This window comes from Macaca fascicularis, chromosome 2 (genome assembly GCF_037993035.2).
Source record: "Macaca fascicularis isolate 582-1 chromosome 2, T2T-MFA8v1.1".
NCBI classification, from domain to species: domain Eukaryota; kingdom Metazoa; phylum Chordata; class Mammalia; order Primates; family Cercopithecidae; genus Macaca; species Macaca fascicularis.
The window spans coordinates 172,677,337-172,690,334 of record NC_088376.1 but is presented as its reverse complement, the minus strand read 5'-3'; the positions used below and the strand labels follow the sequence as shown (position 1 = coordinate 172,690,334).

Genomic DNA, 12,998 nt, shown 5'->3' with positions numbered 1-12,998 from the left:
TATCTTTCTTCCTATTCTCAGCATTTGCCAGTAAAATGTTCTTAATAAACAATTTAAGCACCACAGTCCATAATCTTAAATTGTTGTCTTACACAGATTCTACTATTCCTGGAGGAAGCTAACATTATTAACTTTTGCTGGCATCTGTGAAAGTGTTCTGAATTTCCAGACCATGTAATATTTGCCATTCATTTGTAGATCATAGCTTTTACAAAGCCAAACTTGGCTGTCTCTACATTTTTCTTAGAAATGGAGGATTTTATTTTAAATAATGGGGCCCTATGTGAGGGATATAAAGTCACCTTTTACACCTGGTGATAAACTGCAAGTCATTGGCCCATTTTTGTGTTTCAAGAACAAAAAGGTAAGGATCACTATCAATTTCTGACAACTTAGCAAGATTTTTACATGGAGTTGTTTTGAAACATGTGGGTTTCAAGCAGATGTAAGATTTGGTCCGTTGTAGAAATAAAGGCTGAGAACTTAGAAATGTATCTTGTTTATGACATGAGGCTTAAGAATAATCTTGTAATACAGAGGTTAAAAATATGAAATTTCCAACCATAATGGTGTAGATTTATTAGCTGCAAAACCATTTGTGCAAGGTAATTAAAAATTGGGTTCTAATCTTTCTGTATTCATTACCTCTCCAATGATATTTCATGATATTTCTTGCTCAGCAAATAAAATTTTTAAAATACAAAGTTTATATTCAGTATAATAACTAAAGTTTTATATATTATTTCACCTATTCCTCAGGGGCATGCTATCACCTCTTCATCTTTACTATGCTTTGTGTTTTATTTTTACATTTATTTGCACTTTTTCCTATTTCAAATAATATAGAATAATATCTCACTGTCATAATTTTTGGGAAGATTAGAAAAAGAAAGTTTATAACAATTCATTAAGTAAGGCATTGCTTTTCATACTTTAATTACAACAATGATATAGCAGTTACGAACACTTAGTAAAATGTCCCTGGATGTAGTTGCCAAAAGAGCTAATAAGATATGAAACTGCCTTCATAGAAGCACATTGTCTTTAAAGAATGGAGTATCACATGTTCTGTGTGAGTTGTGCCTCGATACCCTTTGTTCAGTTCTGAAAGTGATACCGAAAAAATAACAACGTGGAGTGAAGTCACAAGATACTAACCAGTCCGTGATGGAATTAAAATTCGGCCACATGAAGAGGGTGGAAGTTGGTGAATGGGGATATGTGGGGCATTATTTAATAGCCATCTTTATATGTCTGAAACATTTTCATCAGAATTTAACACACATATGGGAACCTTCATGTCAGAAATAGAAGAAAAGGTAGAAGTTATAAGGAGGCAGAGTCTCCTCAAGAAAGTTTTCAAAATGATCAGATCTATCAAAACTGGAAAGTAGTATTCTAATAATGCAAGTATCCAGAGATGTGTTGAGAATGCTGTCAATAGGGTTCGAAGCTCTAATTGAGAACTTTACTAGATGATTTCTCAGCCTCTTCCAACTCTGCAAGCCTATGACTTTTATTTGTCTTAAAGCTGGTTTAAATTTACACAGAGAGAGACCCATTTGTGCCAGTAATAGTTCAAGATTAACCAAAAATTACGCTTGTTGGAAAAATTTCTAAAAATGTTGATACCAGATTTGGAGGTTGTTGTGGATGTGTCCTATACTGCTCCCAGTTACCTTTGAAAATTACCATTAATAAAGAGATATACCATGTCCAAGATCACTCCCCCATTCCTTGGGGACCTGCATCTGATCACTAATTGAATTAGGAGTATACACACCCAGTCCCCTTATTTTAACTCAGGAAAACTATAAAACCCTGTTACAGCATCAGAGTTCTTTGTGAAGTGGATTGAAGCCATAATCTGACTATGCTATAACCCACAATCACAACTTCCCAAATTCTCCTTTCTTCTCTTTACCTGAGAAGTGTTGATCCTTGGAGCCTTTCCTCATAAAAATTCCTGCACACTATTCTCCATCTGAGTTTGGTTCCTGAAAAAAAAAAATGAGGTGGAAGTTAGAATTTGGTTTTAAAGGTTGGATTACCTGCTCTGCTGGCAATAAGGATATCAAGAAAATAAGGCAATAAGATGCTGGGTGAATTTACAGTACAGAGTAGCCATGTAAATTTAAAACATAAGATAAGGATGTCTGGGATTGGTGCAGTTGAGAATTTTCTTTTACCAAATTCTGCTAAAACCTCTGTGTCTGCTGAAATAGAGTTCAATGCTTCATCATTTTTGAAGTCTTTTTATAGTCCCCGTAGGACAACCCTTGCCCCCTCAGAAAATTCCCCTACTTTCCTTCCTAACCACTAAGGCCACAACTAGATTAAATCACCACATAACAAGGTCAAGGATGTCCTGAACTTTCTAAGAAAGGAAAAATAAACTACCATGAAAATACTATAGCACCTAGAAAATATGTAGTAGAAGGATTCAGAAGACATTAGAACTGTATTCTGCAGATGTTCAATGGGGGCAGAAAAGGGTGGAAGAACATAAGCTGAGTAAAAAAGCATTTCTTAATATGGAAGCAAGTCCTCAACCCTCAACATACAGGAGTTTCCGCCCTTGCTGCAACCCCTGTGAGACATTGCTAACAAACTGCAGAGATAGCTGACTGTTAGAAGCTTGGACAAAATGATCAGCCAAAGTAGAAAAGCCAGGAATGCCATGGTAGACAGTGGAAGAAATGGATTCAGAGTTAAGAGAAGCAGGCACTCTCAAGTGGATAAACTATATAAGAACTGAAAACACATCAAATGACTGTCTGGCTATAAGAGCTCCCAAAAGTCATTCTGTTTACCAAGAGCATAAAGAACTTGGTGAGAAGAACTCCAGCCTCACTGTGAAGCTTGATGGTGACTGTACTCTGTAGACCAGGAAGACCATAGGAAATATTGTTACCAAACTGGGATCAGTAACAGCAGTGAGGATGATGGGGTCCCTTAATAATAGAGGACATGTGTGAGTTTCAGTTGTCACAGGCAGTAGCAAGATAAGAATGACAGCCAGAGGCAATAACTTGCACAGAAGTATAAAAATATTTATTAGAACCAAGATAGAAGGGCAGCCACTACGGGTTTTACTCAATCTCTGTGACCAGAACAAATCAAAAATAGATTATTACAATAATGATAAGTAAAATATCCCTACTTCTTTCCTGTTTTTAGATCTGAATCACATTTCTGACCCAGAACTGCTGATGGAAGGAGAGGACAGATCCCCAGGAGAGAGTACCATGCTGCACCATCAGTAAGAACTTCCCTAGACTTTTTCCAAAGGTATCTATGACTATTTACTCAGGTCACAACACCCTGGAGAAATGGGACTACCCAAGCATTGTAGAGACTGCCAGACACAGGGTCAGAGTTGATGTTGATACCCAAGAACTAAATGTATCATTGTTGCCCCCCAATTAGAATGGGGGCAAGTGGGAACCAGGTAACAAATGGAGTCTAGTCTAGGTCTAGTTCACAATGACTATGTGACCCCATCAATAGATATTTCTGTCACCAGGTTCATAGGTAAAGTGAGTATGTTTGGTATCAGGCAGAATTCCCGTATTAGTTACTTGACCTTTGGAGTAACAATTTTTGTTGTAATAGCCTATGAAACTGATATAGATTCATGTCTACTTTAAGAATAAAAGGAGTACTGTGCTAATTAGGCCTATCATATTCAATTCATTGATCTAACCCTTGCAAAAATCAGATGAATCCTGTGAGATGACAGTAAATTACCAATCAAAATAGTACTCTAATTGCAAATGTTTTTTCAAATACACTTTGACAAGGGTAACTTTGGTCAAGTCAACTAACACAGTCTCAGCTACGTGGTATGTGACCATTGATCTGGCTGATGTAATTTCAATCTCTATGGAAAAGACTGGAAAGAATTAAATTCACTAGTAACAGACAACAGTACAAACTTATAATATTGTTGTTCCATGGCTATCTTAACCCTCAGCTTTTCACATAATCTCTTCTGATGGATCCAGAACTGATGGACATTTCAGCAGAGTGTCCCATGGGTCCACTATATAACATTGTACTAATCAGACCCAGAAAGAAACAAGTGGCAATGGGTTGGAGGCCTTGGAAAGACACAGGCACTTTAGAGAGTGAGACATACATTCTGTCAAGAGTTAAGATACTACCACATTAATACAATTTTTAGAGGACCAGTAGTTTATGGTATCCCAGGACACACCTTAAAAATAAGAAACAATTAGCGCATCCTCAAGCTTTCATCTTAAGGAAGAACCATTCCTGATAGGCCACCTTCTGGAAGATTTCTCTGGCTATTATACAGATTTACATGAATAACTGCAAAGTTTTAGTAGCATACTGTGCAGGAAAAAGGCTTTTTAGCAATCCAGGTTTTCACATTTTGGTGTAAGTGACAATAAGCTTGGGTAATTTAACCTGACAGATCTTTTGATCTTAGGTATATCTGTGATAGAAAAAGACATTATTTAGGAATTATGTAATGCTTAATGGGAAAATTATAATATAGTATGCTGGGACTCCAGAGCAAGGCCATGCTATCTGCAAAGTAGAACTAAACTTAACTTTCAAATAACAGTTCCTGATGTGATACTGGCTCTGCTAGAGATGCATTATAAGATGCCAAATGAATGTAGCTGGAAATGACAACCGGAGCTACGGTGTGTCAACCACACCACTATTTGAGAGCTTATAGCAAGGCAAGGGTAGAAGCTGAGAGATTGGTAAAGAGGCTATTATAGCAATTCAGGGAGGTAAAACTGGTGGTGTTAAGAAGTGCTCAGATTCTGGATATAACTTGAAGATACAGAGCTGACAAAGCATGCTGGTGGATTGGATGTGTGGTGCGATGGAAACAGAGGAGCCAGGATGACGAGAAGATTTGGGGCCCGAGCGAAATGATTGGCCATGTCCTGAAATATCAAAGAATGTGAGAGGAGATTTGTGAAGGACCAGGGCAATGGTGGAAAGAAAGTTATTTAAGGCTCCGTTTTAGGCAGGCTAAATTTGAGACACATATTAGACATTCAAGTTGAAATGTCAAATAAGCAGTTGATAAACCAGTGTAGAGTCAAGGGGATAGGTCCAAGCTGGAGAAATACAGTTGGTATTATTAGCATATAGATGATATTTAAAGCTGTGAGTCTGTATGAGATCATTAAGGGAGAATGCATGGCTAGAAAAAAGTTCAATGACGGGGTGTTAGAACAGTCTCACTTTTAGAGGTCAGGGAGTTGAAGGGGAGCCAGTATCAGAGCTAAGAGAACAAGGTCAAGAGCAGGAATGAAGACAAAGACAGAAGGACGTTTTATCCTGAAACAAGTAAAGAAAGTGTTTCAAGGAGGAATGAAAGATTAACCATGTTGCAAGAGGCTACTAAGTAAGTTGATTCTATGTCATTATTCTGTTTCTTCAAATTTGTTTTACTTTGACATTTTTCATTTCAATTTTTTCTTATTAGGACTCATTTTACCTCATTTCATCAGTTTTGCATCCTTGCTCACTTTTGTATTCCTCCTGAACTGTTATGATATTGCTTCAAATACAGTAGTGTTTGGCAGCCCATGTCCTCTGAATTGTAAGAGCTCTCTTTCTGATTTGTAAACACAAGCTAAGACCTATCACAATTTGGACTCTGACCTTGTATTTCCTCCAAAGAATTCACAGTTCTTTTTAGACATTACCTCATTACTCCTAAGGTATAAGTACAGAGACATTAAAATTTATTTGGAAGTACATGTGAAGAATTAATTGTATAAAATAGGCCATGAAGAATGTTTAAACTAAATAAAGTAAATTTTTCTATAGACAAAGTCTTATGCTTTTCATAAGCTCCTATGTGTAATTAGTCATAGAAGTCACACAGAATGGCTTTTTGAAATATCAATCCGGATAACTCAACAAGAAAAAGATTTAGAATGTTGTGCCTGCTTTAAATAGGCATAGCATAATATCAACATAATCATCACCATCTTCATCAGTATTATCTACGAGAAACCTTAGTCAGTGTCAGCACTGTGCTAAGCACTTAAAATTATTATTTCTATGATAAGAGCCACTATTAAACCAGTGATAGAATTGTCCACCTTAAAATAAGGAGTTCCAGGCTCAGAGACTATAGGAAACTTGCTGAAGGTCACTTAGATAAAAGTGATGGGCATGAAATGTGTAACCATATAACCTAATAATAATAACGATGATGCCTAAATTTTGCTTTTAAAGGAAGAGCTAAGTTTCTTGCAAATAGTATCATGGAAGTTGAAAGGAGAAATCTGGATGATAGTTTAAGCATACAGAATAAGAAACAGACCAAGTACTTGAAATTAAAAGTGGATTATTTGGAAAAATGAATAAAATTAGTAAGTATCAAGCAAAATTAAGCAAAACAATAAAGGAAATAAATAAAATGTCTATATTTCTATCTATCTAAGCTAAAAACAAAAGGAAAAATTGCCCAGAGCTAGAAAATAAAATTACAGACTAACATCATTTATTAAAATAGATTCAAAAATCTAACACAATAAAAATGGCAAAGCATATGATTAAATATGCACTTTGAATTAGTCCCTTTAATTGACAGTGCTTGAGTTAATTTTGCCTTGTTTTCCTACTGCTAAGAACATTCTTTTTACCGGCCCCTTCTAACTACTACTTTGTTATTAATTGCTTATTTTTTTTATTTGTTTATTATTCCCTTGTTCAAGGCAATTCTATAAATTTTATTTCCACAGGAAACAGTGAACTATAGAATAATTTTGAGCAAGAAAGTGACCTGACTACATTTGAGCTTTACCAGGAGCATTCTGCCCTTGGCATGCAGAATGCATTCCAATGGAAGAAAATGTACTAGAAAACCAGTTAGAATGCTTCTGTGAGATAAACAGTAAAGAATACAGAGATCCTTACAATGTGTGTGATTACCAAAATAAGGTAAACGCTGCAGACGTAACTGTTTAGTTAAAACTAAAACTTTCCTCCATAATATAGGTATTTCTAAAGAATCACAAATAAAATTAATGTCAAAATTAGAGAAATTTATTATGTAAATAGTGTTAACTTTTTGAGTGCTACTAGCAATATAAATTGTGCTTAGAATTATTTAGTAGAATTACTAAGTGAATACAGTCAGCTTTACAAGTAGAAAAATATTGAAACTATTTTTTCCATATAGGTTTAATAATAGTAAATTGTAAAATGTAATGTGGAAAATACACAAAACACCATTTTTTATATTTATATAAATATAAGTAAAATATAAGAATATAAATTTAGTTAGTAAATATATAGCTATCTTAATAAAATAAAATCAAAAGAAAGTAGAAACCCTGAATAAGTAAAACCACACCATTTCACTAAAAAAGTTAAGAAAATTTACTAAGCAAAGATAAGCAGTCTTCTGATGGATAACTTTCTTTAAAATTAGGTGTTTTCCAGTTAGAATGGCGATCATTAAAAAGTCAGGAAACAACAGGTGCTGGAGAGGATGTGGAGAAATAGGAACACTTTTACACTGTTGGTGGGATTGTAAACTAGTTCAACCATTATGGAAAACAGTATGGCGATTCCTCAAGGATCTAGAACTAGATGTACCATATGACCCAGCTATCCCATTACTGGGTATATACCCAAAGGATTATAAATCATGCTGCTATAAAGACACATGCACACGTATATTTATTGCAGCACTATTCACAATAGCAAAGACTTGGAACCAACCCAAATGTCCATCAGTGACAGATTGGATTAAGAAAATGTGGCACATATACACCATGGAATACTATGCAGCCATCAAAAAGGATGAGTTTGTGTCCTTTGTAGGGACATGGATGCAGCTGGAAACCATCATTCTTAGCAAACTATCACAAGAACAGAAAACCAAACACCGCATGTTCTCACTCATAGGTGGGAACTGAACAATGAGATCACTTGGACTCAGGAAGGGGAACATCACACACAGGGGCCTATCATGGGGAGGGGGGAGGGGGAGGGATTGCATTGGGAGTTATACCTGATGTAAATGACGAGTTGATGGGTGCAGCACACCAACAAGGCACAAGTATACATATGTAACAAACCTGCACGTTATGCACATGTACCCTACAACTTAAAGTATAATAATAATAAATAAATTAAAAAATAAAAATAAAATAAAATAAAATAAAATTAGGTGTTTGTGTTAGTAATAGCATAAACAAATGAAATTTTATGTATAAAATTGTTTCTTTTTTCAGAAATAAATTTCATGTTTATAGTTTGAAAAAATTATTCATTTTATTATAACGGTTATTCATGCATGTTTTAAGTAAATATCTAAATGATATATATTTTTAATATTAAATAATTTTGTTTTGATGACTGCCATGGTCATTAATAACTTCAGTTAGCTTGTAGAACTAAAGATGACTCAGGTCTTCTATGCTGCGTGGAACAGAGTGATTAAAAACATAGGCTTTAGAGTCAGATAAGCCCAAAATCAAATCCTAGTAGTGTCATTAATGAGCTTAATGGCCTTGGGTAATGTTACAGGTTGAAATGTGTCCCCCAAAAAGATACGCTGAAGTCTTAACATCTGGTACCTTTGAATGTGGCCTTATTTAGAAATTGGGTTTTTGCAGATGTGAGTAAATGATGATGAAGTCATTAGGGTGGGCGCTAACCCAGTAAGGCCTTAGAAGAGGGGAAGAGGCACAGAGACAAATGCCGGACAGAGAGCAGAATGCCATGTGATGAGAGTCAGAGACATAAACAGTGTGTCTCAATACAATGTTAAAGATTGCTAGCAACACCAGAAGCTAATAGGAAAAAAAAATTCTCCCTAGAGCTTCTAGAAAGAGCATGGGCCTGCAGGCACCTTGATTTCAGAATTTTATTTAGCCCCCAGAACAGCGAGACAATACATTTCTTGTTCTAAGTCAGTCAGTTTGTGGTAATTTGTTACAGCAACTCTGTAAAATTAATATAGTTAAGTAACTTAACTTACTCATGTTTCAGGTTTTTCCCTCTTTAAAAGAGACATAATAATTCCCATTGAGTATTTAGTATCTCTGTAGTCTGAATTTCCTCATCAGCAAAATAGGAATAATAACGTGCTTGTAATAATGTTGTAAGAATTAAATGAGAATTAACATGTGTAAAGCATTTACACCTGTACCTGACACATAGAAAATTTTCCTAAGTATTTGTCATTTTATTATTAAATTTGATAACCCATGCAATGTGACTAACATAGTGCTTAAAACATATAAGTTTTTGTTAAATATCATTAACTGTTCTGACTAAATAATAAAGTTATATAAAATACTTACAATGTGCCTCAAGCATAGCAAGTTTTCAATAAATGTATGCTATTATAATTACTTTTGAAAATAAAATAATTTATCCTTTAAGTTATTATTTAAGTTTCTAGTGAAACTACAAAATTAATCTTTAAAACACTGAAATGAATTGTTTCACACTAAGTACTTCATTCCTTCATGAGTTCTCAACTCTGGAAGTCTGTTGGTCTAAATTTAAAAAAGTTAAAACCATGTAGCAATTTTAGTTATTCTTAATGGAAGCAAAGATTGGAATGCTTCAACTACAATTCAAAGGAACACATTTGTCTAAAAATATTTATGAAAAGTTTATCAGTGTCAAGAATTGTGTTACTTTGGGGGAGGAAATAAAGTAAATATGATACCAGTGACTACTAATTAAAAAATGATGAGTATCCTGCAGGGGTGAAAAAAAGGTGCACTGTGAACACATAGCAGGGGGAGCTAATTTAAAATGGGCAGCAGACAAATATTTCTAGAAGAGGAGATATACTATTGGGAAAAAAATTAAGAATATATATATCACAGATATTAATTTCCTAATTTAAAGGATTATTATAATTATGCAAAAGATTGCCTTGCTTTAGGAAATAAACATTGAAGTATTTATGGGAAAAGGTATCTTACTGTACCCAAAGCTTACTTTAAACTAGTTCAATAAGATATTATATCTCTACAGTAATGCACTGCAGAATGATGTTTTAGACAACTATGGATTGCATATACAATGGTGGTCTCATAAGCTTATAAATCTATGTTTTAGTGTATGTTTTCTACGTTTAGATATGTTTAGGTACACAAATACTTTATCATCTTGGCATAATTGCTTACTGTAGAATGTACAGTAACATTCTATACAGATTTGTAGCCTAGGAGCCATAGGCTACACCGTATAGACTAGGTCTCTAGTAGGCTATACCAACTTGGTTTTTGTAAGTACACTCTATAATGTTTGCAAAACAAAACTGCCAAAGAGCAAATTTCTCAGAAAGTATCTGTCATTAAGCAATGTATGACTTTATATGCATATATAATACATACATAGAGTATATAAATACATATATATAATATCTCTATATTAAATAGAAAAAACAAAAATATGGGGAAAATATTAACAATATAGGGAATCTGGGTAAGGCTGTACTATAATTATTTGTGTTACTTTTGAAACAATTATATACATTAGAATTTATCTAAAAATGGTGGGATAATCATGAATATGTCACAAAAGAATAGAAATCTAATATGAAACAGAGTTGTTCTGCTCTGTCACTTAGATTATTAGTTATTTTTGATGACCAGTTTAAAGCATGGTTTACACAGGATCTAGCCTTCATAATTTGGGAATAAATGAGAAAACTGGACTACAGATATTTCCTTCGAAAACCTGTCCTCAAACACAATTGACTTGGAAAAGCATGAGTATTTTTACATTTTTTTTTTCCAAACAATAGAACACTTACAAATGCAAATGAAATACAAGGTTTATTTAAATTAATAGTTTCTCAGCCTTATTCCATTTAATTCATACATAGTCACTTGGCTTATTACCTTCCATAGCTCTGTAGAGATGATCAAGAAAATATATGCAGGTAAATATTACTATATTGCTTTAAGGAGCTATAATACTGAAGAACATTGATTTGAGTCATTTTTGTTTCTATAAACAGAGTTGCCTGATAGATTGTTTTGCAAATCTGTTTATTTGTTTTAGGGAAAATTTTTTCTACTAGTGTTACAGATACAGTATGCACCACCAGATGCTATTTTTATTTAATGATTTTCTACTCTTAATAACCTACGTAGTATGTTTAGAGTTGGAAAGCTGCCAAATTGACTCTAATTTAAATTTTCATATTATAAGTGAATATCTTGGTAAGTATCATAAATCATCCTGTGAAAATATCAATGCATCCAAAGCCACACTAAAACCATTTAAGTCCAAAGAACACTAGGTCATGTTAAACAAAGTGTACTCAGTCAGCAGATCAAAGCAAGTTCCAATTATCTTTAGATAAACTCAACTAAACTCAAAAAATATGTGCATCAAACATCATACTTCATCTATCCACAAGATACATTTTTTTTTATCACTGGTGTATATATACTCTCATTTATTAAAAGGTATATTTTGAACAATAAATCTGCCTTTCATACAGTGCCACTCATGCAAAGTCCTATATATCATAAACTGAAGTCAAACTTTGCCAATTTATAGTACAAGGAAGTGGGCTACTCTGCAGTAGCAGTATATTTAATTGGCAGTGAAAGTATTCAGCAAGTCAGGATCCTTTTGTCTCAGCAACAGTGAAACACCTCCATTCAAATAAATTAATACTCTTATCTCAACTGATTTGTTTGGTAGGAGACGTAAGAAAAAGATGGAGCTGTAAATTAATTTTGAAATGTATCAACTGCATTAATTATTATTTTTATTTATTTCTGAGTGTTTTACTACCCTAAAACTTAGTGATATAAAACAACAACTATTCACTTGCTCAGGATACCAGTGATTGGCAACATTGGAAGGGCTCAGAGGGCATGGCTCATCTCTGCTTCTTATGGGGTGTCAGCCGGACTCATTCATGCTGTTGTGGGTCAGTTGGTAGGTCATCTGGTTGGTCCTGGATGACTTTCATTGCTTGCAACTGGCTGGCACTGTCAGCCAGGATATGTCAATACCATCCACATTCTATGTCCAGCAGGCTACCATGGACTTTTGTAGTACAACATCTGATTTCTAAGAGGACAAGAGAGAAGCTAGACAGCCTCTTGAGTCCTGGACTTAGGAAGCATATCATATTACTCTGTTATTCTGTCGGTAAAGCAAGTTACAGGGCCAGCACATATTAAAAGGAGGAGAAATGGACTTATCCTTTTTATGGGAGTAATTGCAAAGTCGCATCATAAAATGCATATAATAGTAATGAGGGAAATTGTGGCAGTGACATATAAGGACAATAAAGTCATTTCAGGTACAAAGCATCACTAGGCCTTTGGACTTGAAGACCCAAACAAACAAAACAAAACAAAACAAAACAAAAACCCCCAAACCAAACCAAAACAAATGAAAACATTACTGAGAATTCAAATGGCCCATTAACCATCTCAACCTCATTTTTCAAACTATATTGTGGACACAGGAATTAGTTACTTCCAGAGGACAATTTGCATTGTGTATCAAAAGCTTTAATACAAACCTATCAGCACAACAATTGTACTCCTAGAAATAGATCAAGAAAGTAATTATGGATATGTACAAAGATTTTGCTACAATTACAATCATTGCAGCATTAATAATGTAAGAAAAATAATTCTACAAACTACTAATAAGTGATGGGTTGTACAGATTTTTGCAAAGCAATACTAAAGTGCAGTTTACTAACTGGAGTAATTATGTTACTCAGGATATTGAGTCAGCTACTTTTATGGACAGTCCAAATAACATGAATGACATGGAAAAAAATTACAATGTATTATTGAGTGAAAAAAAGCTGTGTATGGCAGAATCATGGTTTCATTTTATATAATATAATTAATATCTACTATATATACTCATATCAAGATATAGTCAACATTGATTATCTCTCTAGATGGACACATTCTTTGTTCTTAGGAACATGGCATTCTTTTAAAAGGTATAAAATGCTTTTTAAAAAGTTATTCTTT

At 34.1% G+C, this 12,998-nt stretch overlaps 2 long non-coding RNA genes across 4 annotated transcripts in view; one reads left to right on the top strand and one right to left on the bottom strand.

Annotated features, from left to right (window-relative positions):
* Positions 1-12,998, bottom strand: part of LOC102128784 (uncharacterized) — a 530,667-nt gene that overhangs the window by 266,040 nt on the left and 251,629 nt on the right. For all 3 annotated transcript variants that reach the window (XR_012431830.1, XR_010584663.2, XR_010584664.1), the window contains one exon: positions 1,925-1,997. This is a non-coding gene — a long non-coding RNA (uncharacterized lncRNA). The remainder of the gene's footprint in view (positions 1-1,924; positions 1,998-12,998) is intronic.
* LOC123571771 (uncharacterized) overlaps positions 5,204-12,998 on the top strand; it is a 32,702-nt gene continuing 24,907 nt past the window's right edge. The window contains exon 1 of the long non-coding RNA XR_006695983.2: positions 5,204-5,395. This is a non-coding gene — a long non-coding RNA (uncharacterized lncRNA). The remainder of the gene's footprint in view (positions 5,396-12,998) is intronic.